Source organism: Sinohyriopsis cumingii, chromosome 10 (assembly GCF_028554795.1).
Source record: "Sinohyriopsis cumingii isolate HCF-2022 chromosome 10, ASM2855479v2, whole genome shotgun sequence".
NCBI classification, from domain to species: Eukaryota; Metazoa; Mollusca; class Bivalvia; order Unionida; family Unionidae; genus Sinohyriopsis; species Sinohyriopsis cumingii.
The window spans coordinates 44,517,959-44,545,011 of record NC_142970.1 but is presented as its reverse complement, the minus strand read 5'-3'; the positions used below and the strand labels follow the sequence as shown (position 1 = coordinate 44,545,011).

At 40.9% G+C, this 27,053-nt stretch overlaps 1 protein-coding gene across 3 annotated transcripts in view; it reads left to right on the top strand.

Moving 5' to 3' along the window:
• Positions 1-27,053, top strand: part of LOC149789953 (uncharacterized) — a 173,515-nt gene that overhangs the window by 3,934 nt on the left and 142,528 nt on the right. For 2 of the 3 annotated variants that reach the window (XM_089972031.1, XM_089972029.1), the window contains exon 2: positions 25,029-25,177. The gene's annotated coding sequence lies outside the window, so the exon portion shown is untranslated. Of the gene's footprint in view, positions 1-2,647; positions 2,775-25,028; positions 25,178-27,053 lie in introns of those variants that run through there. The other variant, XM_089972030.1, reaches the window with a different exon arrangement.

The following is a 27,053-nucleotide window of genomic DNA, read 5'->3' as shown; positions in this document are numbered from 1 at the left end:
GCCTTTGGTTTTTCTTCTTCTTCTGCTTCTAATTTCTTCTTTTTCTCAACCAACTTCTTATTTTCTCTCCTACACTCTTTCTCTTCTTTTTTTCTCCTCTTCTTTCTTCTCTTCCTCCTCTTCTTTCTTATTCTCTTCCTCCTCTTCTTTCTTCCTCTTCGCATTTTCTTCTTCTTTTTCAATTTTTTCGTTCCATTTGCGTATTCTTTTCCTTTCCTCTTCATCCTCCTTCTCCTCCTTTATCTCTTTCATGACACCACTTATCATAGCCTTTACCTTTCTTAAGTTATTAATTTCCATCTTTACACGATGGGGACTATAGGAATAGTGGTCTTCAACGAGTCTTATTAACATCTGCTCCATCATTCCTAAATTGTCCAAAACGTCTTGCAATCTTTGAATTTTGTCAATTTGGTTAGAAGCCATCTTCTTTGTAGAATGGTTTGAACGACGAATACTGTGGGTTCTTATAGTAAAAGCGCGTACGTGAAGGAAAACATCCCCCTAAAACATAAAATTGATCTTACCTAGATCATGACCCAACAACGCGCGGACGTGAAGGAAAACATCCCCTACTTTCTCATTTCATATAATAAAAACCAAAACTATACTCTCCACATACGCTAAGAAACAATAAATAAACCCATAATCTACTATTCACACAAACATACCTGAGCTCTTACAAACACAAACACACAAACACATACCCTCACACAATTAAAAAAAAAGAGTTAGTGTTTATTTTCACACTACTCTACCTACACACATTGGCAAATGGATCGTTATTTCTTTTCTAGAGTATTGGGTAGCCCTGAAAAGGGCTGTTTTTTTTGGGGGGGAACTTCATGGACACCTGGTTAATGGTGGCACCTTCCAGGCCTGGCGCCACATACACATCTTATCCCCCAGTTACTTTTTACCTTTTGGGGGGAGAGAGCAGAGGCAGGATATGTGGCTTCAGAATCCCAATTTTCGGTTTCTGGGATTCTGAAATTTCTTCTTCTCTCCTTTTCCTCCTCCTCCTCTTCTTTGTATCTTCTCTCCTCCTCTTTGTATCTTCTTTCCTCTTCTTCTTTATACCTTCTCTCCTCCTCTTCTTTGTTTCTTCTTTCCTCCTCCTCTCTTATCCTTCCCTCCTCTTACCTAGATCATGACCATAAAACAACGCGCGGACCTAAAAGAAACACTCACTCACTTTTTATGCTACCCATTCCTATTCTAAATTTTTTTTATAAATCACTTCAATCGACTATCCACATACGCAAAGCAATCCAATCTAACCCCAAATCTACTCTCCCCACACCTCAAACACCAAAAAAGACATCATTTTAATCTACTATCCTTACCAATGTACTTGAGCACTTACTAACACGAACCACAATCACATACCCTCACATTTTTTAAAAAAAGAGTTAGTGTTTATATTCACACTACTCTACCTACACACAGTGGCAAATGGATCGTTATTTCTTTTCTAGAGCATTTGGGTAGCTCTGAAAAGGGCTGTTTTTTTGTTTGCTATGGCAATCTTTTTTAGTTTCTAAGAATGCGATGTCCTCTAAGGATAGACTTTCTGGCGATAGGTCTGCTTCTTCGGAAAGAGAAGAAGAACTCTTTGGTGTCGATACGACAATCGACAAAGCCTCTGTCAGCTTCAGGTTGCTGCTGCTGTTGTTGTTGTTGTTGCTGCTGTTGCTGCTGTCTCTGAAGTCTGTACTTCTCTGTCCATTCTTCTTTCTCCCTGTTCATTTCTTCTCTGAAGAGCTCTTCTATCAGGTCTTCAGTGACTTTTAACATTCTCACATTCTCTATTTCTTCTGGCTTCGGTATCAGACTGTGTCTGACCCTATGCAAATTCACGTAGGCTTCGTTGAGCTTAGCTAGTTTGGAGCACATCTTCGTAGGAGGATGAGTCGACAATGGATGGTTAGACTGGAAACAACCCCGGTTCTTAAAGTCAAAGCGCGGACGTGAAGGAAAACATCCCCACACGGTTTTCGAGTCGCAACGTTCAGTGAGTGTCATGAGAGGGATAGTAAGAAATGAAAGAGCATCAATCCAACATTCTTATAGCTAAACAAAAGACAAAGGCATTTTTTTTCAAAACACAACATTTTTTATTCAAAAATCACTTAACACTAGCCAACAACAACTCTAACATTTTTTAACAATAATCCAACAATATAACATCAAACAATTTTTTTTCAAATCACAAACATTTTTTCTCAATTGACAATCTACTTTAAACAGGGCTGACAACGTTGTGAATGAAATTGTGATTTCCACTGTTGGAAATCATTAGGCCATTGATGGACACTACGTTTCCTAGCTTGAGACAAAAGATAAGCATACTGGTCACAAAACCATCGATCTACTTTCACATCGTTTCTAGTAGAAGAACGAGGATCAAAATGAGTCACTAAATGTTCTAAGGAATAGCCCAGGCTGCGATGATGCAAAAAATACACACAGTACTGTCCACACACCAAGGAATCTGTGCCTTGTAATTTCACATTATTGAATTGGGTGGTTTGAGCATTTCTTCTCATAAAGTCGATGATATCGTCTTCCAAAGGGGGCAATCCGTACGAATCGAAATATTCCACACATCCTTCTTGAGGAAAGTAGACGGCTACCCAGTGGGTTCCTGGGAGATGACTGTTGTCCGTGTTGATCACGTAAGCTTGATGGTCTTTAGGTTTGCGATGAGGGAGTTCATCTTTAGCACAGACGACAGGATTCCAAGAAGCCGTATACGAACTGTGGTTCAAAAGGTAATAAAGTTCCCAGGTATCCATTGATTTGTGTGTTTTTTTCTTCTTCTTCTTCACAGGTAATAATAAGTCGTCAATTCGATCCTGACTTTTTGCTTGAAAATGTCTGACGAATAAAGGGTTATTCGTTCTGTTTCCTCACTCTGATTCAGGAGAGCTTCGATACGATGGATCTCTTGAGTGGTTAATGGTGGACAAGAATGTTCACGCAAGTCTTTATACCACTGGTGCAACACGTCTTTGTTCGAGATGAGACTCCAAGCTTCGTCCAGATACTCGTCCAATTTTTCTTCTTGACTTAACATTAGGCATTTATCGTGTTGAATTTGACTGGGATGATCGTTTTGACATCCATAACAATTTTTCTTGATTAATTCCGTCATTTTTTCCACCAAGTGTTTGGCATAACAGGAGACTAAATGGGCTTCTTGTTCTGGCCATCTCGACTTCATCATGACAACTTCTTCGTCTTTGTCTTGGGATTCTCCTTCCACGGTCTCCTCACATTCCATGTCTAAAGCTTCTCCACTAGGTAAAGAGGGATAACAGTCTTCCATGGCTTCTAATAATCTAGAATGACTTCTCTCAAACTGTTGATTTCTATTGTATTATCGAATTCTGCATACAGGATGACGTTCACTGTCTTGTCCAATGGTTCTGCAAACTGAAGTTCCACACGAATCTGGCCTGATTTTATAGGGTGAAAATGTCCCTCGTCGCTGCCTTGGTCTGGAGTGAAATCGAAAGCCCACAAAGCATAGCCTCCTGCGTAATCTTCGTACGTAATGCCGTGACTGGTGTTGGTCCCTAACTGGCCGGTGGCTTCGTACAAGGACAAGTACGATCTCAAGTAATTCATCTTCGTGTCACTAAAGTCAGGTTCGAAAGGTCGGGTACACAAGGTCTTGCCATCGCGACTGACTTCGATTTTCTTCACCTTAAAGTGTTGAAAGTTGAAAGGATTTTGATGGAAGGCTCCGTTGAAGGCTGAATTCAGGACCATACCAAGGATTAAACGTTTGGGTAACTGTCATTGAAACAGATGATCTTCGATCATGGAATGATGGCTAGCGGGAATGGTGAACGTTTTCACTTCCACGCGTCGTATGGGATACTTGGCGGTCGTTCTGCTCAACGTTTGACTGATGTCGTTACCTACTTTGGGTAACACTTCCACGCGTCGTACGTAGAGTTTGGCCTCCTCGATTTTGCTTTTGGGATTGCCAGCAGTACTATCAGCCAACAAATGGAAAGCGGCACTGCTGCGATTCAGTCTCAAGCGGACATTGACCCCGTTCAGCAAATATTTCTCTTGCAACCACATGTCCAAATGCAAACAATCCATCAGTTCTAAACTCTTTTCTTTTAGGATTTTGCTTCGTCTTTCCTCAAAGCCGTCATTGTCTTTATCTATGTCGTCAAACTTGTTCGCTTCGTCAGGTTCCCACAGCACACAAGCATTGAGATGAGTGTTCTTGGCATCTATTCCGTACGTCAAGAGATTTTCCAGGTAGGCACGGTAAGGGTAAGTATCCATGCTGCTGCTAACCAGTTTGTTGTTCAAGTACAAGTCCACTGAGCTGAACAAGGAATGCATGAAATTGTTGACGGGAGCTATATTCTCAGTGTCTGTTACATCACCATTATCCTTATCTAGAACTTTGACTTTCAAGTACAAGTAACTGCTATTCAGATCGATGTAATCTTCGGGCTGTCCTTTGATTTCAAACTCGATGGGAGCGGAATCGGTCAGTGAGGAGACGGGGTGAAATTCCACCCACTGGGATTCTTGCATCGTCATCATCGTGGGGGGCATGGCAAACAGATCCAGTTCCGTCTTGGAACAAGCGCAAGACTCTCGGTGCATCATTTTTTTCTGTGTTTCAATAATCGAAAACGTCTAAGTCTCGAACGGTTCTTCTTTTCTTGGCCTTTCTCGCTTGAAGTCTAGTGAAAGGGTGTTTTCTTCGTCGTCGTCTCTTTCTACCTTGTCCTTGCTGAATGCCTGACTCGGTAGCGTGCAGGGCATTTATAGGTGTGTCTCGTCGGCCTAAAATGTCTTTGCCCGTTTGCAGCAAGACATTTTTGCCAGCCCTTATGAAGGCTTCTTTAGGGTTTTGTTTGTCGATGATGACATTTTGGAGAAATTCTTTGCCTTGCGTCAGTGCCGCATCTTTCAAGGCGTGCAATCCGCGTGTCACCATCGGTTTCAACACCGGGGCCACCGAACGAAAGGCCGATTTTAACATATCTCCTAAACCGTGTCCTCGCTGTCGTGCAACCCCTCGGTACACTGGATACATGACTTACTTACGAATCGTGAGAGAACCGTTTTCGAAAATGGAGTTTCACCGTGACTTTTCCTTTGGTGAATGCAATATTTTGTCCCAAATCTCCTTTTATAGTAATGTTGACCGTGTCCAAATACGACTTGCTGACCGGCAAATAGTGAGGATGGACAAATTCGCGGTGGACGTGGTAAGTGTTTCCACCTTCCTCGTCAGCGTTCGTGGCAGAATCCACTTTGAAAGGAATGACACGCAGTAACAGCACGGAGGTGTGTCCGACTACGTTGTACTTCACCACATCGGAATACACAAAGATCAAATTCAGTCCTTGGTTCAGTTCTACCGGGGTACGAAGATACTTGGCAAAAGTCTCGTTGTCAGAAATGCCTGATGATTCTGGTTTTTGTTCTACTTTCTTCCTCAGCTCCATGTCACCGCCCAACATGTCAAACAATTCAGGACAAAATAAAATGGACAGGATTTTATTCCGCTCAAATTTCATCAAGAAGCGACGAGCTACTGTATGGTACTCCATGGTGACACTTTTGTTCTTGACAATCTCAAAAGCTTTCCCAAACACGCCATTAAACCTGGAGGCTATGGCGCTGACCAAATGATGACCACTAAAATAATAGCCTGGGAGAATGGACAAGTGGTAGGTCCACTTTTGAGTTTTCTCATTATAGGTTTTAATGTCAGATATGGTGGTTCTCCTATCCAACTCCTGTTGCAATGGATCGTCAAGAACTTCCACCGTAAAAAAATTTTGATTGGGAAGGACATTGAGAACTTGGGTCGGGTGAATCATTTCTACTAAAGCCACTTCCCAATGGACTTCGTGATCTAAGGGGATGGCCTGAGGTTATTTGGCCGTGTAACAGCACAACGTGTTGTTGGGAAACACCTCCATGGAACTGTCACTGGGTAAGGTTAAGTAAAATTGGTTTTCGTGACTCATAATTCCAGAGTTATGTGGCTCTCCGAGGGGATATTACTGGACGTCAGAGGCGTGTCTCCGCCATAAATTGGGGTTCTGATTGTGGTTGGAGTGGTGACTGACACTGGAACTGGACACAAGGTTCCCGTGGTTCCCGTTCGAGGAGAATTTCAGGGACGGATTGGGAAGCAGGTAACCGATGCAACTGCTCAATAAAATGGTCCACAATTGTTTGTCTCCTTGTTGCAAACTCAAATTGGCAATGGCTGCCCCGATGACACAATACACCACGATGATTTGGCAGAAAAAGACGATTTGCGTTTTAGGCACACGTTCTCCACACCACACCCACAAGGGTTGTTTTTGTAAATCTTGCACAGAAGAACTAGGTGAAGGAGGAGTGGTCGACGTAGCTGCGTCTGTGTGAAAAGGCATGATGGTCACTTCTTTTTATAGTCGATGACTTGCGAAGCGTCGATCCAAGAATCAAAACTGGGTGGATATCCTTTCCAACGTACTTTGACTTCTTTGACACGTCGTTTGCCCACTTTACGGGTTCTGCGTTCGAGAATGCTTTCGATGTCGTACACGTCGTCTTCTTTTTTGGTGACACGTTGTAACTCGGGCAAATAAAACGTTCCTTTGAGCACTTCTCCGTTCATGTCTTCCAATTTATAGACGGCAGGATGACGGCCATGCACTCGTCCAGTGACGCGAAACAGTTCGGTCGTCCAGTTAGGTAAGTAACCTTTGTCAAAAGTGCGTTTGGTTTTGCCAATGCGCACCCAATCTCCTACGGCCAACTCTCCACTTTTCTCGGGGACAGCCCTCGTCGGGGACGTACCAAACAGACGCTCAAACACCAGCACTTCGTTGTCGGGAGTCACGTCTTGCGGGGCACGTCCGATGCTTTGATGGTAAGATTGGTTGTACGCTTGCACCAGGTGCGGTAAGATGTCGATGTACTTCAGAGTGTGGTGATGCGTAAAATATTTCCACATGCGTTCTTTCAAAGTGCGTTGAAAACGTTCCACGATGCTGGCTTTGGTTTCGGGATTCTCGGTGGTAAAAAAATGAATGTCACGTTTCTTTAATTCTTTTTGGAAAGCTTGGTTCAGAAATTCGGTGCCTTTGTCCGTTTGCCATCGAAGAGGGTGACGACCACTTTGTTTCAACACTCGTTGCAGGGCTCGCACTAACTCGCTGCTGGATTTGGAAGTCAAGGGCGCGACCCAGGCAAATTTAGAAAAGACGTCGATGACACAAAACAAATATTTGTAGCCACGATTGTAGCTGGCCAAATGAGAGACATCGGCTAAATCGGCTTGCCATTGATGATCGATGCCTTCCACTCGGGTGCGACTTCTGGCAAACTTGCGTCGAATGGGTTTGTATAAAGTGTAGGTAGCTTGTTCTTGTAACCATCGTTGCACTTGAGGTAAACGGAGACTTTTCAGTCGCGTTTTGGCAGCACGATACAATTTTTGAACTCCTGCGTAACCTGCAGGATGCGAGGGATCGTAGTAAATGCTAGCTAAGACTTTTTCCATTTTTTTGTGTTGGTTGGTGTGTTAATAAGGCACCCACTCTTGGAAGAGGCTACTCTTTTTCTCTTGGGGTATTTTCTTGGATTGCAATGCTTTGCGTGTGCGACCGGCAATAGGTGTTGAAGAGGAGGAGGAGGATGTCTGAGCGGGGGATATCGGTTCTTGTTTCACTTCTGTCTTCACTTCTGTCTTCACATTCTTTTTCTCTTGTGATGAAGAAGGGGTGGCCATCATCTTTGTAATCCATCCAATTCTGGAGGTAGGTGCTGTTGTTAACTTGCGTACTTTTTCTGGTGGAGTTTGAAACCCTTCTTCTTCTTCTTCTTTTCCTTTTTCTGTCTTGGTCACTGGTACTGGTACTGGTACTGGTGATGGTGCTGGACTTTTCATCAAGGTCTTAAAATCTTTCAGAGTGGGTAGAGCTGTTTCGTCTAAAGCTTTCTGATGAAAGAGTTGCAGTCGTTGCAAGAGTTGACCGTACTTTTGCGATTTTTCTGTTTCGGACAAATCTTGGCGATCCATCAAGGACTGCAATTCGTGTTGTAACTGGGACATCTCGCTCAAATTGGGATTGGGAGGTAAATGCGGGGTGCGTTGTTCTTGCCACCGATGGTATTCCATCCATCGTTTGTAAGGCACTAAAGCTAGTTTTCGTCCTTCCATGGGGTTGTCAGGAGTCAATTCTGAGATCTTGGGACTTCCGAAGGCCTTTTTATCTTGCTCCCACCAGTCCTCCCAACATGGTTCCCAAGACTCCTTTCAGTATGGGGCCTAACAAGAGAGGCAAAATGCCTCAACGTTGGACCAACATCTTTTTTTGACGAATGGGAATTTTCTTTCGAACCATTTTCCGAAGAACATGACGATGTTTGCCTAAGCATTGTTTCTGGTGTTTGGACAAAGGGATCGTGCCTTTCAAAACGTTCAAACAACATTCGCACACGGTATCGATGACCTCTTTGGAGGCCGTTTGAATGAGTTTTTTTTTCGTAGGGGTGGAGAAGCTTTGGACAGGACAGATAACATGTCCCCATGTTTGGCTAAACGTGGTGGCAGTCCTTTCCTTTTCTTTCCTTGGGGTTTTCTGGAGGGTGACATCTTTGAGTCTTCAGGAGCACCGAAAAAACACTGATGCCCTACTTGGTCACAGGCCTTTTTTTATACTGGAACGCGTCGCCACTGATTGTCTTTACGTCGTATCAGTTTGAGGACAGGCATGACACGTCGTGCAGGGGTACGCAACGGACTAAATCGAGCCAGTTCTTGCTTGGACAAATCCAGTAAACTTTGTAACATGCCCGATCTTTCATGGACTTTGATTTTGGGAGAAGGTACTTTGGGAGCAGCAGCCACTGCCGCTAAATGGGAGGATGCTGCCACTGGGGAAATTATTTTGGGGGTCATCAACGGAGAAGTTCTTGGTGTGATCAACGTCTCCAAGTACTCTTCAGTTCTGGGTGTCAATAACGGAGAAGTGGACAAACGTGAAGCTGCCGGAGACGCAGTCACCGCTGTGGCAGGTCGTGGTTTGCGAGTGTAAGGTTGCGTCCTGGCCGAAGTGCCTCTCTTGCGACTAGTTTTCTTCTGTGGACTTTTCTTTTTCTGGGGACTTTTTTTCTGTTTCTTTTTCTGGGGGCTTCTTTTCTTTTTGCGGGGTGGTGGTGGTGTCTGGTCAGAGGAGGGTCCTGCCACTGGAGAAGTTCTCCTTGGGGACCTGGTAATTTTCTTTTTCTTCTTGGGGCTTTGTTGGACTTTTGTCTTTGGGATAACTTTGGGGGCATTAGGATCCCATCTTAAGAGTGAGCGAATGATGACCCCTCCTAGAGTACCGCTCCCTCCAGGTTTCAAAATGATTTGTTTTTTGGTTTGAGTGTCGATGCGGGGATCGGCCAGTTGGACCAAAGCAACTTTGTTTCGATCGAAAAAGCGTTTGGTTTGATGAGGAATCTGAATGATTCCTTGGAGTATTTGACGTGCCGTCACCGTGAACCATCGTAAGACTTCTTTGAGACTAGCTTCTAAGACACGGGCTCGTGTTTGTGGATTTTTTTCTCGACTGATGCCATACAAGGCACGAATCAATTTGACGGGAAGATGCGACTGAAGCGACGTCATGTTCACACTGTGTGAGACAGACGAAAAAGGGTCTGAGGTTTTTATAGATTTTGTTATGGGGAGTGAAATGAAGTAGAGGACGGAGACGTGTACAGGACAGGCCCTCCGTCTTGGCACCAGTGGTGAAACAAGTGGGTACGAAATCGCAAATCCTCGGGAGTCGTGGGTTTCAAATCGACGAGTAAATAGGCGTGTGGCGTTTGAGTGGCATCGTCGTACGCCTGAGTCAGCCAAGGCGTTCCTAACTGTTTGGCTAAGACTTGCACTTGCGATTTATCTCGAGGGCTTTTAAACAAGACCACGTAATGCGCATTGAGACTGATGGTGCGATGGGCTTTACTTTGTTGAAACAAATTTTGGGTGATGTAAACGCCACTGGCATTACGGTGATGCCCTTTGCGCGTGAACCACAATTTAATTTCTTCTTCGTCTTCTCCTAACATGTCGTCGAAAATGACCAAATGGGTTTGACGGGAGTCAGAGACGATGCCGTCGTCTTCTTTAGGAATGCCTTCCACAAACACGATGGAATCGCCTTGACTTTCTCACAGGAGGTTGTACGCCGATTGCCACTCTTTGTAACACCACACGATCCGTTGAGGTGGCCGATCGATCAAATGATTTTTATGTTCGATCAATCGTTTGACGAATTCGGTTTTGCCTGAACCGCTAGGTCCAGCAATGAGCATATTAAAGGGATGGCGAAGATACAAAGCCTCCCAACTGGCACGATCTAAGTGTTCGTCGATGACTTTGACAGTAGAGGAAGAGGGAGCAGAGACAGCAGAGGTAGCCATTTTGTGAGAAATGTCACTTGTGACACGAAAAACAAACAAGACAAGAGTTTATATACTTTTTCAGAACACGTTTATTGAATTTTTTTTTTCAAACATGAATACGAAAGACAAAAATACATAAAAGCCAAAGGCTTAAGTACAAGGATAAAAGGCACATGATAACTATGAACGTGGAATAAAACCAAGTGTCTGTACAACATGTTTTGGGTAATGTTCTAACCAGTTCTATAGTAGGGGGTAAGGTCACACAAGTGTCCTCCCGAAAGGGTCTTTCAGGCCTGTCCACGACAGTCCTGTCCTGGGTGACGGGTTCTTCTGGCACCGTCACTAACACGGGTTGAAAAGTAACTTTTTTCCTCGAACAACTCTCGTGCATACTGTGCCACTTCTTTGGTCCAAGCCTCAAAACCCCATTCTTTCCAAGCACGGACATCTGTCCAATGGGGATGTAAGTCACAAGCTACACACACATCGTCATACACGTCTTGGGTAGCTAAAAGTTGACGAATCTTTTTTTCCTGTTGAGGTCGAGAAGTATCCAGATGAAAACGCAAGGCTTTGAGCAAAAGGAGTTTTTCGTGACCATTTAAGGCCATTGAGGTGGTAAATACTGATCGTAAAGAGTCCACAAAGAATCGGCTGGTAAACGAAATCCCAGAAAACAAGTCACTAAGACACACACCACTTGTCGTCCCAAATTGAATGGATAAAATTCTTGTAATAATTGATGGTAATGATCCACGGTTTGAATATGGTCATTGAGTACCTTCCACGGAATCTGTTGAATGATATGTGACATAATCCGTGGCATGGCAACTTGATTTTATACTGTCTTTGTTTCGGAAGCAATAAAGGTAATTTCTAACCAAACATATTCGTTCTCCAGTAGGGAATTTAAATGTTACATACTGTAACTGAAACGTCAGAGTTTGTCTAGATGTTTCGTCTTTTTCTAAGCAGATTCCATGTAGCAAATGTTGGTAATCCTTTAACTCGTCTTCCTCAATACGTTGCAGTAAGTGAATCTCGAAGTAACCAAAATTACGAACGTCTGGTCCATCATCATTCACAAACTGAAAGTGTTCAACAAGGTCTGACCACTGAAAAAAATTCTGACGAATCAGTCCTCTTATACCATTCAGGTACCAGTGGTTAAAGATCTGGTGACGTAACGGATGCAATTGTTCTTTACGTTTCACTTGTATTTTGATCATTTCTCGGTAAATGCGTTCTCTCAACTCCACAGGCAAAGCACGAATGTTCTCTTGTAAAGTATCCATGAACAGATGATGGTAAGAAGTTACTTCAATGTCTCGGTCCCACTAAGGGTAAGTAATGACAATTCGGTGAACATCGAGCATGTTCTACGTAGGCCGAATCTTGCGGTTCCCAGTGGTGAAGTGACACACCGCAACTGAAGCACTTGACTTTATCTCCTTCGCCCAAGTAGAAAAATCCGGCTCTGGCTAATTCTTCGGGGGTCGGTCCTCCCAGATACTTAGGCCATTTTCCTTTGAACGATTGAAGACGATTTTCAAAGTCGCAGTATTCCGACAAAAGCACAGGGAACGAATATTCGTCTTTCACAGGTTCGTTTCGATGAGGGTTGAGTGACATGGGTAGGAGTTTGCTCAGGGCTGGATGACATCCGTAGGGGGGTAGACGTGAAGGTGAACATTCCCCTTTAAAACGAAACCCAGTAAAATGTCCAAGAGGACGAGCGGCATCACTTTCGCATTCCACAGGTTTGACACGCACAGCATCACTTTCCATGATAGGGGTAGGGACACTAAAGTTCCCATGATGCTTTACGGCATCGCTCAGGTCACAAGGTACAGCATCGTACCCATCGCAAGGCTCACAATCGCATTCCACTTCCGAAGCCTCACACTTGAATTGTGCCTTTCTAAACAACTTGTTCTGTGTTTCTCTGAAAGTATTCATCTTGTTCGCTCGGTCTTGGTAGTCACAATAAACTATCGATCTTGACCATAGCCCCTTTTTATACTAGTCGCAATGCAGTCTCCAGCTTGTACATCTTTCCTTTTTTACGTTTTTAATGTCCTGTTCTGGAAGGTACCGTCTCTAAGGTACCGTCAGCATTGTACCGTAGTGTGATGGGTGGAAAGGCCATAGAAAGGTAAGGGCAGTGCGGAGACCATCGAGTATGTTCCAGAATAGCTGAATCTTTATAGATACATAGATCCATTCGTAACTTCAGTCCGCAAGCGAAACACTGTACCTCGTATCCCAATCCTGACTCAGGTCCCAAGTAGACAAATCCTGTTCTAGCTAAAACATGCGAAGAAGGTAATCCTTCCCTATCCGTAGGCCATTTCTGAAACGTGTCCAATCGACGGGCACAATCACAATAGTCAGGTAAGAAGACTGGAAAATGGTAGGGTTTGAACTTGGAGTTCTCATCGGGTTTCTCACTCGATTCTTGCTGTGGCGAAGTCATCTTTCTGGGGTAACTATCCTCTTACAACCAATGTTTTATACCAACGTGTCCATATGGTAAGGTGAAATGATTGGGAAGTCGCACTCGCTTCTGGTACACGATTTGATAGACTTTTTCCAAGGGCCGACTGACGATGTGGTGAGTGGGTAAACGTACAATCTTGTTCGGTTGATAGGTGGTCACTTTAAAGTTTCCATCCTCTCCCGATTGCAAGGCTTCTTTCAATACCCCAAAGTTGACCACTCGACTGGTACGATGATTCAGAGTCAGTCTTTTCACTTTGCACGTCGTGTGCACTTCTCCTTGTTTGTCACATTATTCGTAGCCGTAATTTTTGGGACCGCCACTGACAAAACTTAGAATCTTGTCGTCGGGATGCTCGTCTGTCCAGGCTCCTAAACGGTCTCCTTCGATGTTAGGGTGATGTTGAATCGGGTGATGGATGTAAATGCAACTGTCCGTGTCAAAGTACAGGACGCGTTCCCCTAACAGTTCTAAAGCTTCGTACAATTTTAAGCGAGCATGGGCTGTCACGTAAGCCGCAATGATGACATTTCCAAAAGGGTCGTCTTGTACAAAGTCCAGATCTTCTTCGTAATTGACCAAGATCAAATCCTCGCGAACGACGTCCACGTGTTTCATGTATTTGGTTTTGTCGTGAATCATCTGAAAGTAGCGGAAAGGTTCTGTCAAATATTCCGTCTTGGGTAAACACGGTCGTTGTGCCATTTTACCCCACAAGCAATTTAACATCACTTTGGCAAACGATCGCCTGCCTTCGTTTTTCTCGATGTGGTCTAAAGTGATGCCTTCTTGTTCGTAGTATTTCTCTTTGAATTGTATTTGGTCTTCGGGAGTGTGACACCAGGAAGGATAGCCGCTGGCTTCTTGTTTCAGTTTCAAAAAAGCACCCACGTAGTCAGCGAAAATGCCTTTCTGACTGGGGTCACCCTTGTGGTATTGTTGTGTCTTGGGAAAGTGGCAAATTTCGTACACTTCTAACAGTTGGTATCCCATGTCCATAGCTTTGAACAATTCTACGCTGACCCAGGTTCCCGTCAAGGCCCGTTCTTCCTGGGTGTGCTGACAAGGTTGGTCTTGGTTGCACGTTTCGGCACAAGTACGGCACAAGGGAAACATCAGTTTGCCTTGACAATGGTGAGGTAAGACGGGATGGTATAGGTTCGTGGGAGGCAAAACTTTGCACTTGATCAAACCTTCGTATTGTCGAATGTTTTTCAGGTCGATGTGTTCCGAAAGCAATTGTGGGTGCCCTACAGGAAAGCGACAATATTTGCACACGTAGGGATACAGCGAACACACGTCCAAGTATTTGATTTCTTCTCCTTTCTCTTCGTCGACTTGGTACAGCAAACAGGTGGCATTGGTTCTTCCTCCGTACAAACTATCCCTCGGGTTCAGTGGGTCCATGAACTGGTAACTTTCCACGAGACGTTTAAACTCGGAATCGGTTGTCATACGGTGATCGTACTCGTGTTCCCACATTTCCACCACTTGGTATCCTTGCTGTTCTAACTTTAGGCGTCGCTGACAAGTGTCCTGGAACAAGTCTTCCATGGTTCGTTGCAAAAACTGATTTTTAGTGCCACGGTCAGGGTAACAGACGGGACATCCGTGAAATAAGCAACCGTTAAACTCGTACACGATCTTGGGGTATTTTAAGTCCCAGCCATCGACCGAATACGTTCCGATGGTCTTTTCGCCCACTCCGTTGCGAGCATGCTGAATCCACTTGTCTTCCTTGTCGCACAAGTAATGTAACCAGCGTATGGCTTTGACCGAGTATTGACGCTTGACAAAGTGCGTCGTTTGAGGGCTGATGACAGCCACGGTGTTTTCAGGCATGAATCGTTGTCGATACACTAAGGAACACGCTTTGGCAATGGTGCAAGCTTCTTTCAAAGGATCGACCCCTCCGTGTTCCATGAACAGTTCTCGAAATTTTCCACAGCAACGCCGTAAAATGTCCACGTCGGAACGACAATACTTTAGCATTTCTTCCTGAAAGTCGAAAGGGTCCGAGGCGTGAGCCTGGTACCAAGCGTAGAAAGCTTCTCGTTGTTCGGTACGCATGTTGTCGGGGTCGTAATAGTGAGCCTCAGGTAAATGGGGTAGAACGGCGTGTTGATTGGCTTCCGTATTGAAAAAAATGTGGAAAGTACCCTTTAGCCATTTCTGTCATTCCAACCGTTTTAGGAATTCGACTCAAAGGCATGGCCAAGTAGCTCATCGAATCTTTAAACTGTACTTGTCCCACTTGCATGAAAATGATTTTGGCTCCGTTCAAAGTCACTTTAGGACGCTCGGTGCCTTGTTCCGTATAGTACCTCAAAAGAAACTGTCCATCGTATCCGGAGAAATTGTGAGCCATCACCGTGGCATGACGATGACAATCTCCGTAACGTTCGATGTCCTCTTGGCTCCACGTCTTGTCGATGGGATCTAAGACCCATTGGGCAAAATCGGCTAACGTGTTCGGTCCTCGAAAGATTTTTTCACGCCCTCCGGGAATTTGCTGCAGTGAGGGCAATGACTGAAGATAGGTTCTTGAATGCACTTCTCGCACGCTCGATGAGCCACGCAGAAATTAGGAATGTGAATGCCAGTCTCTTGCATGCATTCGAAATCGAAAAAGATGAAATTCCCTTTCTTCTTGTGACCGTCCTCTTTCTCTGGTGGGGGTTGGTATTTTTGCACGTAGCATTGGTGTTCCAAGTCCACGATGTGGTGACAAATGTGACATTTTTTCTTTCCTCGACATACGTGTGCCTTCGCATTATTGGTAAGTATGCCTTGTGCACAGGTAGGGCACAATCTCAGGAGTTGACAAGCACATTTCTTCTGTGAACCTAGTGTTTTCAAATGTTGTTGGTAACAGGTAGGGCTGACAAACGTGCGCAGACAAGTCGAACAAGGCACTGGTTCTTCGTTCAGACAGGGTGGAGAGGCCAAACATCCTGGGCATTTCCATCCACAATGCTTGTGTTGCTCTCGATAGTTATAACCATAATCACATTTCTCACAATAATAAGCATATCCCAGGAATCCGGTGATAGTGGTAACGGTATCGAAATGGTCATCGTGATAATAAACATGAATGCATTTTTCGTCCTTAAAATGTTGGCCTCGAAACAACAGAGGCCCGCGCATTTCTTGAGGGTGCACTTTCAAGGTGTAGCGTGGAGCTAGGGCATCTTGCAATTTTTGCATCTCAGGAATGCCACAGGGTGTGTCTTTGGACAGGCCAACTTGTTGCAACAGGAGTTCTGCTTCGTTTCGTTGTTTGGTTCGGTTCGATTTTCGAATGTTCTCCCAGGTTCTTTTCCATTCTACCGTGTCGTTCTTGTTGGCATAGGTTCGTCCCACCACGATGGCACGGGCTAAGCACATCTGGTCTTGAGGGTTGTTAATTCGGACGAGACTCTTTTTGGTGTTGCGAAGGTCGTTCACCAGTAGGATCTGTTTGCGTCCTGTCCCTTGAGGAAGAGAGACGTGAGCCATTTTCAGTGTGGCTTTACCATCGGTGATGTCAAACTGGTCATTAGATTGTTGTACGTGTTGAATCTTGTCCATGATTTTGGAAGGGGTTAGTTCTGCGGGTCTGCTAAACTCGATCCAAACAGGGGATTTCAAACCGTCGTGATCTATGGATAGTGTCAAGCGATCGTCTTCTTTGGGTTGACATTGTCGCTTGAGTGCGGTGAGCAAAGAATCCCACATCTCGGTGGTAAACCCTTCTGCTTTCTCCAATGGTACGTCGGCCTTGAAATCTTTAAACTTCACCGTGTAGGTGTAAGCCGTGGTTCTAAATTTTCTAGAGGAGCGCTTTTCCGTCTCTCGAATGGAATAGTATTTTTCAGGGCTGACTAAGGGTGACGAACTTGGTTTAGAGGTTTCAAATTCTGGTTCACTCATGTCCTCTTCAAAATCACTGGCATGAATTTGTGCCAAGATTTCAGCTCTGGTACGAGGCGATAGATCACGTTTCTGCCTCTTACTTTCTTCTTCTTTCTTCTCGAATGAATGGGATCGTTTCATCTTGAGTGCAAAACGTCAAATGACTCAAGTGTAAACACCATAAACTAATTTATAGTCATGGCAGACCAGCGTATATAAAAGGCTGCGTGTCTTGTCCTTTCACTATTCATTTCACTCTTAAGCCGAGCACAACGATGGAAGAGATCAAACAAATCGAACGTTTCGTCAGAGCTTTGCGAGGGGTCATTAGAAAATTCTCTTCAGCCCAGCCGACGGGCTACTCTCCTTCCTTTAGAGATAAAAGTCAAGATACTTGCTATATCTGTCAGAAGAAAGGGCATTGGTCTTCAGAGTGTCCAGACCGTCAAAAAAGAAAGAAAACAGGGGCTAAAAAAGACAAAAGTAAAGATACCTGTTATTATTGTAAAGAAAAAGGACATTGGTCTCCAGATTGCCCAAAAAAGAAACAAGAGGAATCAGAAAAAAAGAGGAATTCTTCAGAAGAAGAGAGGGATTCCTCAGAGGAAGAGAGGGATTCTTCAGAGGAAGAGAGGGATTCTTCAGAGGAAGAAGAGGAAGAAAGAAGACAATTCTATTTACAAGAGGCAAAGAAACAGGAGAAGAAAAGAAGAAGGGAAGAGAATGAGGAGAAAGAAGAGGAAAAGACGGTGAAGAAATTCAAAAAACAGAGAGACTAAACAAGGAGAAAGAAGAAGTCAATGAACTTTTTATTAAAGTGTTGTGTTGTGAATTGTGAATTGGATTGTAAAAAAATGGATAAAAGAATAAATTAATGATATAAGGTAAGTGTCTTTGAGTTTTGATTTTAAAATAAGAACGTACACTCACGCACTCATAAACAGAAACGTACTATAAGTGTAAAATGGGTGGGGTTTTTTTGAGTTATTGGCAAATTGAAATTGTATTTCTTTTCGAGAAATGTGGGTGGTCCTGAAAAGGGCCTTTTTTCTTTATGGTGTAGGGGTGAGTTTAAGCAATCAACTTTAATTGCCTTAAGCCTTTGCCACGGCCAAGGCCTACTTCTGGACTGCGTAATGTTGATGATGATTGGGTTGAAATCACTAAGGGTGGTACGGTAGGCTTAGTCACAGGGTTAACGTGTTTAGCTCGGGAAGGTCGTATTCTCTTCGGTCGTGATAAAGAAGTCTGATACATTTGTTTCAGACTTCTTAACTCCGCTAAAATGTCCAACAGTACCGTAACCGTTTGATTTTCACCCTCTTGTTTCTTTGCTGCTACTTCTTCTTGCTGTTGTTGCTGTTGTTTTTTTTCTTACCTCTTCTTCTTGCTGCTGTTGCTGTAGGAGAAAAGCTTGTTCCGCTTCCTTTTGTCGTTGTCTAAAATTCTCCACTTGCGGTAATGAAGAAGGTAACGCAGGTTCCGGAACAAATTCTTGCGAGGAGAGAAAATCCACAAAATCCCAATTCACCTCTTCTGAAAGTAAGTCCGGGTTCCCTTGGACAGTCTCCCCTGTTGGTGCACCCCAATGGATCGTTTTCTGAGTTTCCGTCATGTTGAATCACTGTCGCATAGATTGACTGCACACAAGCGCTAACGAATCTATATAGACCACGTGACGTCACAGACTGTTCTCTTCGGATTGGATGCGAGCTGACTGAATTTGGTAACGCGTGTTTGGATTGGTGAATGAACTCAATCCGTTTCAATCCTACCTGTACCTATAAATAAGCGCAGTTCACTGCATTGATTCACCTGTTCTCGTCGCTTCAAGATGTGGACCACAGTTGAGTCATCCACTCTTGTGTCTTCCATGATGTTTAGGACGGACATGCTCATGTATGTCCGATCCAAGTGGACCGTTGTCCACAGGACAAACACCAGCCTGTGGATACGTAGGATCTACGTTGAAAGACAAGGATGCCTGAAAAGAGTGTTGATTTACGGACCAACAGTGAGACGTAGCCTAAGGACAAGAAGAAGACCAATGCGGTGCCATTTATGTTAATGAATACATTAACATAAGCCCAAAGGCCCTTTTTCAGGGCCAGCCATATTTCTCGAAAAGAGATAGCCTTTCAATTGCCTACCCTTTTTTAAATTTAAATTTAAATTTAAATTTTAAAAAAACTTTTTTTTTTAAAAAAAATCCCATATTCAATTCTCCTTGTCCCTAGACAAACCCAAACTCTATTCCCATGTTAATTTCCCTTGTCCCTAGACAGACCCAAACTCTATGTTAAATTCCCATTGTCCCTAAAGTGACCCACGATTTCTCTCCATGTTAAATTTCCATTGTCCCTAAAGTGCCGCAGGGGTCTTTTTAATGCTAAGTCCCATTGTCCCTAATGTGCCCCACTTTACTACTTTCCATCTATCGGGATGTGCCACTACTAAAATAATAATAATAATAATAATAATTATTATTATTATTATTATTATTATTATTATTATTATTATTATTACATCCACGTTTGTATATATGTATGTCTGTATGTTATATGTATGTATGTACGTACGTACGTACGTAATTACGTACGTACGTATGCATGTATGTATGTATGTATGTATGAGTTGGTGATTCATATATGTAATTTTACGCCATGTCCTCTTGAATTTCTTTATATTGGTATTGAAATAGAAAGTTGAAAATGAAGATTAATGAATGAATGAATCAATCAATGAATCAATCAATGAATCACAGATAAGATTGCATGACTATGGTATTCGTACACGCTCACGTTTATTTATAAGCCTTTCGATTTTTGAAACGAAAACCATTAATAATATAGAAAAATTTGTTTTGTGTTTAACGTAATTCTTCAACGAATGGGCGGGCTACAATTAGCGGTCAGTATATCTGGTGGATAAAGAACCCAAAAAAGCCCGGGAAGAACTACCGACCCCAGGAAGCTGTCTCACATGCACTCGCTGCCCAAAGGATCGAACCCACGCAGACAAGGGTGAAATGTTGATAGTTTGTAAAGGCGAGTGCCTTAGATCATTCGGCCAGCTGGGTCCACACAAAATTTTGTCGTTTTATTCATAAATTTATAATGTCATGGTGATAGTGGTAGTGCCAGCAAAAGTTGTTTTACTTGCTGTTATATTAGTAGATGTAGTACTACTAGTAGTATTATCAGCAGTAGTAGTTGTAGCAGCAGTATTATTAGTAGTAACATTAGTATCGATAGTAGTAGTAGTAGCAGGAGCAATAGTTGCAATATTTGCTATTCTATTAGTAAATATGGTAGTAGTAGTGGTGGTAGTAGTAGTAGCCTCAGCAGTGTGGTAGTAGCTTTAGAAGTACGATAGTAGCATTAGCAGTACGGTTGTAGAACTAGCAGTACGGTAGTAGCAGTAGCAGTAGTAGTAGTAACACTGTATGTAAAAGTAATTCATTGTAGTATAAAAACTAGTGGTAATTACGAAGATGTCTAGTAATGCTATTAGCGGTAGATAGAGTTTAAATAATCATAGTAATCATGAAGGTATCGAGGAATGCTGGTGAAAGGTTTCGGCCGACTATATGTATATATATATATATATATATATATATATATATATATATATATATATATATATTTTATATATATATATATATATATATATATATATATATATATATATATATATATATATATAGATAGATAGATAGATAGAGAGAGAGAGAGAGAGAGAGAGAGAGAGAGAGAGAGAGAGAGAGAAGTGATAGTTTTAGTCAAAGGTGCTCCACACCAGCTTATTATTTACATGAAGGTAATGTACTAAAGGAAAGCTACAAGCGAGTGACAAATTACCCGGGATTACCCTCATGACCCGTTCTGACATAGGATGTTATCATAATATACTATTTTACAGTATGATAGAACGATTGGTAGGAATAATACGAGGTAATTGGGTCACTCGGTACGATTCTTTTATTGCTCTTGTTGACAATAAGCTCGCATCGAGCACCTGTTGTCCCAATAAGCTAGATAGCCGAATGGACTTAGGTTAATTTAACCATACAAAGATACTCGCATACTAGCATTGGATACTAATGCCCGTATATTTGAACATATTTATGTGTCAGATTTAATCACTGCTTCAGCCACACTGTATGACCAGGTAAAACTGATGAGCAAAACAAGCAGGTCGAAACTAAAGTCATTTGAATTTTTTTGAATAGTCATTGCACTAGTTTGGTCTGTGCATGCATTATTAAACTTGTGAACAAGTACAATCATTACAGAAAATACAGTCTGGTTAGCTTGGAAAACTTGCATTTTAAGGGATTTATATATATTCTGTAAGTATCAGTCTATTATTTTCTATTATAAGACTATAAGTGTTTGGTATAGCACAGTACAAGTACGTATTCATATTAACTATGTTCACACTGGCGTTAATTCCTATAGAGTCAATGTATGAAATTGGAATAATGTTGTACTTAATGTGCAGGGTCGTAGGTTAACTCATATCAAGGTCACTGAAGGTCGTAGAGTTCTGCAATACTGACACATCGGTAATTGAATTCAAAGTGTTACGTATTTTCAAAGCTATGTCACTGTATGCGTAGGGTGTTGTACAATGACAGTGTCAAATGTTCAAGCATAAAATGACAGTTAACTCAAATATGTGTCTGTGTGGTAATTAATGCTAGAGGAAGATGCTTTAACAGTAATCTTTCGCTAATTTTCACTAACCTCCCACACCTTAGTATTTACACCCACCCCTTCTTCCCACATCACATTATTTACACCCCCACTAAATCACCATTTGTCCATATTATTTACACCAACAAAATCCATATCTATAGTATTTATACTCACCACTAAATCACAATCTGTCCATATCATTTGCACCAACAAACTTTATATCTGTTGTATTTATACTCACCACTAAATCACCATCTGTCCATATTATTTACACAAACATATTCCATATCTATAGTATTTATACTCACCACTAAATCACCATCTGTCCATATTATTTATACCCAACACTAAATTAACATCTTATGTATTTATGCTCACCACTAACTCGGCATCTACAGTATCCACCATTAACCCAACAGCTGCAGTATTTGCAACGAGCAAATCCCCAGACGCACAGTGCTTCATGCAGTTGTTTAAATACTTATATAAGTATATGCTCTAATATGATACAAAACTAGTAAGACGACAAGACACATCTAATATGATACAAAACTAGTAAGAGGACAAGATACATCAAATAGGATACAAGACCAGTAAGACGACAATATACATCTCATATGATACAATACCAATAAGACGATAATATACATCAAATATGATACAAGACCAGTAAGACGACAATATAGATCTCATATGATACAATACCAATAAGACGACAATATACATCTAATATGATACAATAACAATAAGACGAAAAGATGCATCTCATATGATACAATACCAATAAGACGACAATATACATCTAATATGATACAATACCAGTAAGACGACAATATACATCTAATATGATACAAGACCAGTAAGACAAGATAACTTTAATATGATACAAGACCAGTAAGACGACAAGGTACATCTCATATGATACAATACCAATAAGACGATTATATACATCTAATATAATACAAGACCAGTAAGACGAAAAGATACATCTCATACGATACAATACCAATAAGACGACAATATACATATAATATGATACAAGACCAGTAAGACGACAAGATACATATAATATGATACAAGACCAGTAAGACGACAAGATACCTTTAATATGATACAAGACCAGTAAGACGACAAGATATATCTCATATCATACAATACCAATAAGGCGACAATATACATCTAATATGGTACAAGACCAGTAAGACGACAAGATAACTTTAGTATGATACAAGACCAGTAAGATGATAAGGTACATCTAATATGATACAATACCAGCAAGACGACAAGATACATATAATATGATACAAGACCAGTAAGACGACAAGATACCTTTAATATGATACAAGACCAGTAAGACGACAAGATACATCTCATATGATACAATACCAATAAGGCGACAATATACATCTAATATGATACAAGACCAGTAAGACGACAAGACACATCTCATATGATACAATACCAATAAGACGACAATATACATCTAATATGACACAAGACCAGTAAGACGAAAAGATGCATCTCATATGATACAATACTAAATAAGACGACAATATACATCTAATATGATACAAGACCAGTAAGACAACAAGATACATCTAATATGATACAATACCAATAAGACGACAATATACATCATCTAATATGATACAAGACCAGTAAGACGACAAGATCCATCTCATATGATACAATACCAATAAGACGACAATATACATCTAATATGATACAATACCAATAAGACGACAATGTACATCTAATATGATACAAGACCAGTAAGACGACAAGATACCTTTAATATGATACAAGACCAGTAAGACGACAAGATACATCTCATATGATACAATACCAATAAGACAACAATATACATCTAATATGATACAAGACCAGTAAGACGAAAAGATACATCTCATATGATACAATACTAAATAAGACGACAATATACCTTTAATATGATACAAGACCAGTAAGACGACAAGATACATCTAATATGATACAATACCAATAAGACGACAATATACATCTAATATGATACATGACCAGTCAGACGAAAATATACATCTAATGTGATACAAGATTAGCAAGAAGACAGGGCACATCTAATATGATACAAGACTAGTAAGAGGACAAAATGCCTCTAATATGATGCAAGACCGGTAACAGACAAGAAACCTCTAAGATGATACAAGTTCAATAAGGACACACGGTACTAAGTATACGGAAGAACTGTGAACCAGTCTAGAAATGGGTGAAGAACTAATAGAATATTTACAGGTTTGGTGGTCCATGATTGGTTAATAATGAAAATTAAAATTTTAGGAAAAATATCCTTTGAGAGCTTACCCTATATGTAATGTAAAAAAAATATTGACAAATTTCTACTGATGCAATTTTAGCATTTTTACAGGCTTGACTCAGGAGTACTCAATACTGAAAGTAGCACCTGATTCATTTGGTGCAGAATCAATAACACGTGTTTCATGCACATGTATGTAAACAAAGTGCCGCGGGTCATATGGTGTTCTCCACACATAAGCTTGCACCAAGGTTAGATGTGCATGAAGAATTATAGATGTCATTATCAGCACTCAGAAATTTTAAGTTATTGAATTTTGAATATGATAGTGTTTCCATATGTTTACCAATGGAGTGGAAATAGTACCGTGAGTCCATAACAGACGACAAGGCAAATAAATTATGACTAAATAAATTAAGATAACTGCATATGCATCATTCTGTAGAAATCATCTCTCTCTCCATCTCTCTCTCTCTCTTTCTCTCTCTCTCTCTCTCTCTCTCAGCATGACCGTATATATCTTTTTTACAATATGGTTTTCCTCTACAATAATTATTGTTACAATGGATGAATTACAGAGGATATTAACATAATCATTAAGTTATGTTTTAAACAATTATGCACATTTTGCGATGAAAACAATAAAATACGGTGTGTCTGTTAACAGATATACAAAGAGATAACTGGTGTTCTTTCATAAACTATTTATGGAACAAATTGTACATGTGACCTTTTAGACATTTTATATTACAAGGAACACGATATATCTACCAACAGTTATAACATTAAAAAGTAGTTGTGTACATGGCATGTAAATGACTAGTTGTGAACATGGCATGGATATGATAAGTTGTGTACATGACATGCATATGACTAGTTGTGTACATGACATGGATATGACTAGTTGTGTACATGACATGCATATGACTAGTTGTGTACATGGCATGGATATGATAAGTTGTGTACATGACATGCATATGACTAGTTGTGTACATGACATGGATATGATAAGTTGTGTACATGACATGCATATGACTAGTTGTGTACATGGCATGGATATGATAAGTTGTGTACATGACATGCATATGACTAGTTGTGTACATGACATGGATGTGACTAGTTGTGTACATGGCATGGATATGACTAGTTGTGTAGATGGCATGGATATGACTAGAATGTTGTTGTCTGTATTTTGCAGCTCAATCCTCATAACGCATTGCCTTAGGTTGAGAACTCACTTGGAGTCAATAACCCTGAAAGTTCATTACTCCGACTCCATGGCAACAGGAGGACAGAAAGAGGATGACTGGAATCTGGTCAAAGTTGAGTAGTTGCCATTAGAAAACAGTAAGTGATGTATAGGTTATATATACAAACCAATCTGCACTTAATTGCGAATCTCTGTTCTTAAAATAATTAATAGAGAGAGCAAGGAGAAAAACGCTTTGTAAAGTCAGCATATAATTTATTTCCCTAGGACAAATGTGAACATGTATAAAAGTAACTTGCGTGCGACATTGCGAATTAAATCCCCCCGTTTCGTGGTGATGTCCCAGCAGTCTTTTGTTGGATCACAATAATACAATCCAAGACTATATCTTTATTTGAAAGTTCACTATAAAATCAAATCTTTGTTTCCAAGAATGTTATTTTTGTAGAGAACTTTGTATTTCCAGATGAGGACAATTATAATATGGAATGCGATATAGGTCAGGTATATATACAGAGGAATTCGAATAACATGACCCAGGCCCAAATAAATATATCTCCTTCTATTAATAATTACCCAAGTATTAAACCCATGTACATAGTCAATATTTTACGTATGTATTAGTTGTTTACAGAATTAAAACTAAATCAATGATTAAGGTCACGTAGAAAATGAACTTGATTTTGGACAAGGTCAAGGCCAACATACAATGTTATATCATCGATAGCATTTATTGAAATAAAATATTACAAAAAACAATTAACAATCAATGCATATTAAATATACATAACATCTGTATAACCTATAGATCAATATATATATATATATATATATATATATATATATATATATATATATATATATATATATATATATATATACTTTCTTATTATTCTTTATTGATTTGAATCCACACATTATTGATATGCTACATGATCTGTACGTGATATTATTTTGACATGTGTTGAGGTTGAATAATCGCTCTACCCCCTCCCACCGTCAACTGGATTAGTATCCGCCACACTGGACTGGTCAGTTATATTTTGACTGGTCACATATAGTTTTCTTTAAGTGTCCACGCATCTACCCATTTACATTTCGTATATGTGGATGGTACGTATGCTGTGTCTTTGGAAAACCACAGAATGTAGACATACAGTATTTAACAAGCAAATCCCCAGACAGTGTTTCATCTGATATGATACAATAACAGTAAGACGAAAATGTACCTCTAATGTGATACAAAACCAGTAATACGACAAGGCACCGCTAATGTGATACAAGACAAATAAGACGACAAGATACCTCTAATACGATAAAATATCAGCAAGACGATTAGATACCTCTAAGATGATACAAGACCAGTAAGATGACAAGATACCTCTATTATGGTTCAAGACCAGTAAGACAACAAGATACTTCTAAATGGTACAATACCAGTAAAACGACAAGATACCTCTAATGTGATACAATACCAATAAGACGACAAGATACCTATAATGTGATACAAGACCAGTAAAACGACAAGATACCTCTAATGTGATACAATACCAATAAGACGACAAGATACCTATAATGTGATACAAGACCAGTAAAACGACAAGATACCTCTAATGTGATACAATACCAATAAGACGACAAGATAAATATAACATGGTACAAGACCAGTAAAACGAAAAGATACCTCTAATATGATACAAGATCAGTAAGACGACAAAATACTTCTAAGATGATACAAGACAAGTAAGACGACAAGATACATTTAATATGATACAAGACAAGTAAGACAAGTCACCTCTAATATGATACATGACCAGTAAGAAGACAAGATACCTCCAATGTGATACAGGACCAGTAAGACAACAAATTATATCTATGATGGCTAAATAACTTAAGATGACAGCATGCATATACATCATTGTGGAAATATCATCCCTCTCTTCGTCTCTCTCTTCATCTGTCTCTCTCTCTCTCTCTCTCTCTCTCTCTCTCTCTCTCTCTCTCAACATGTCC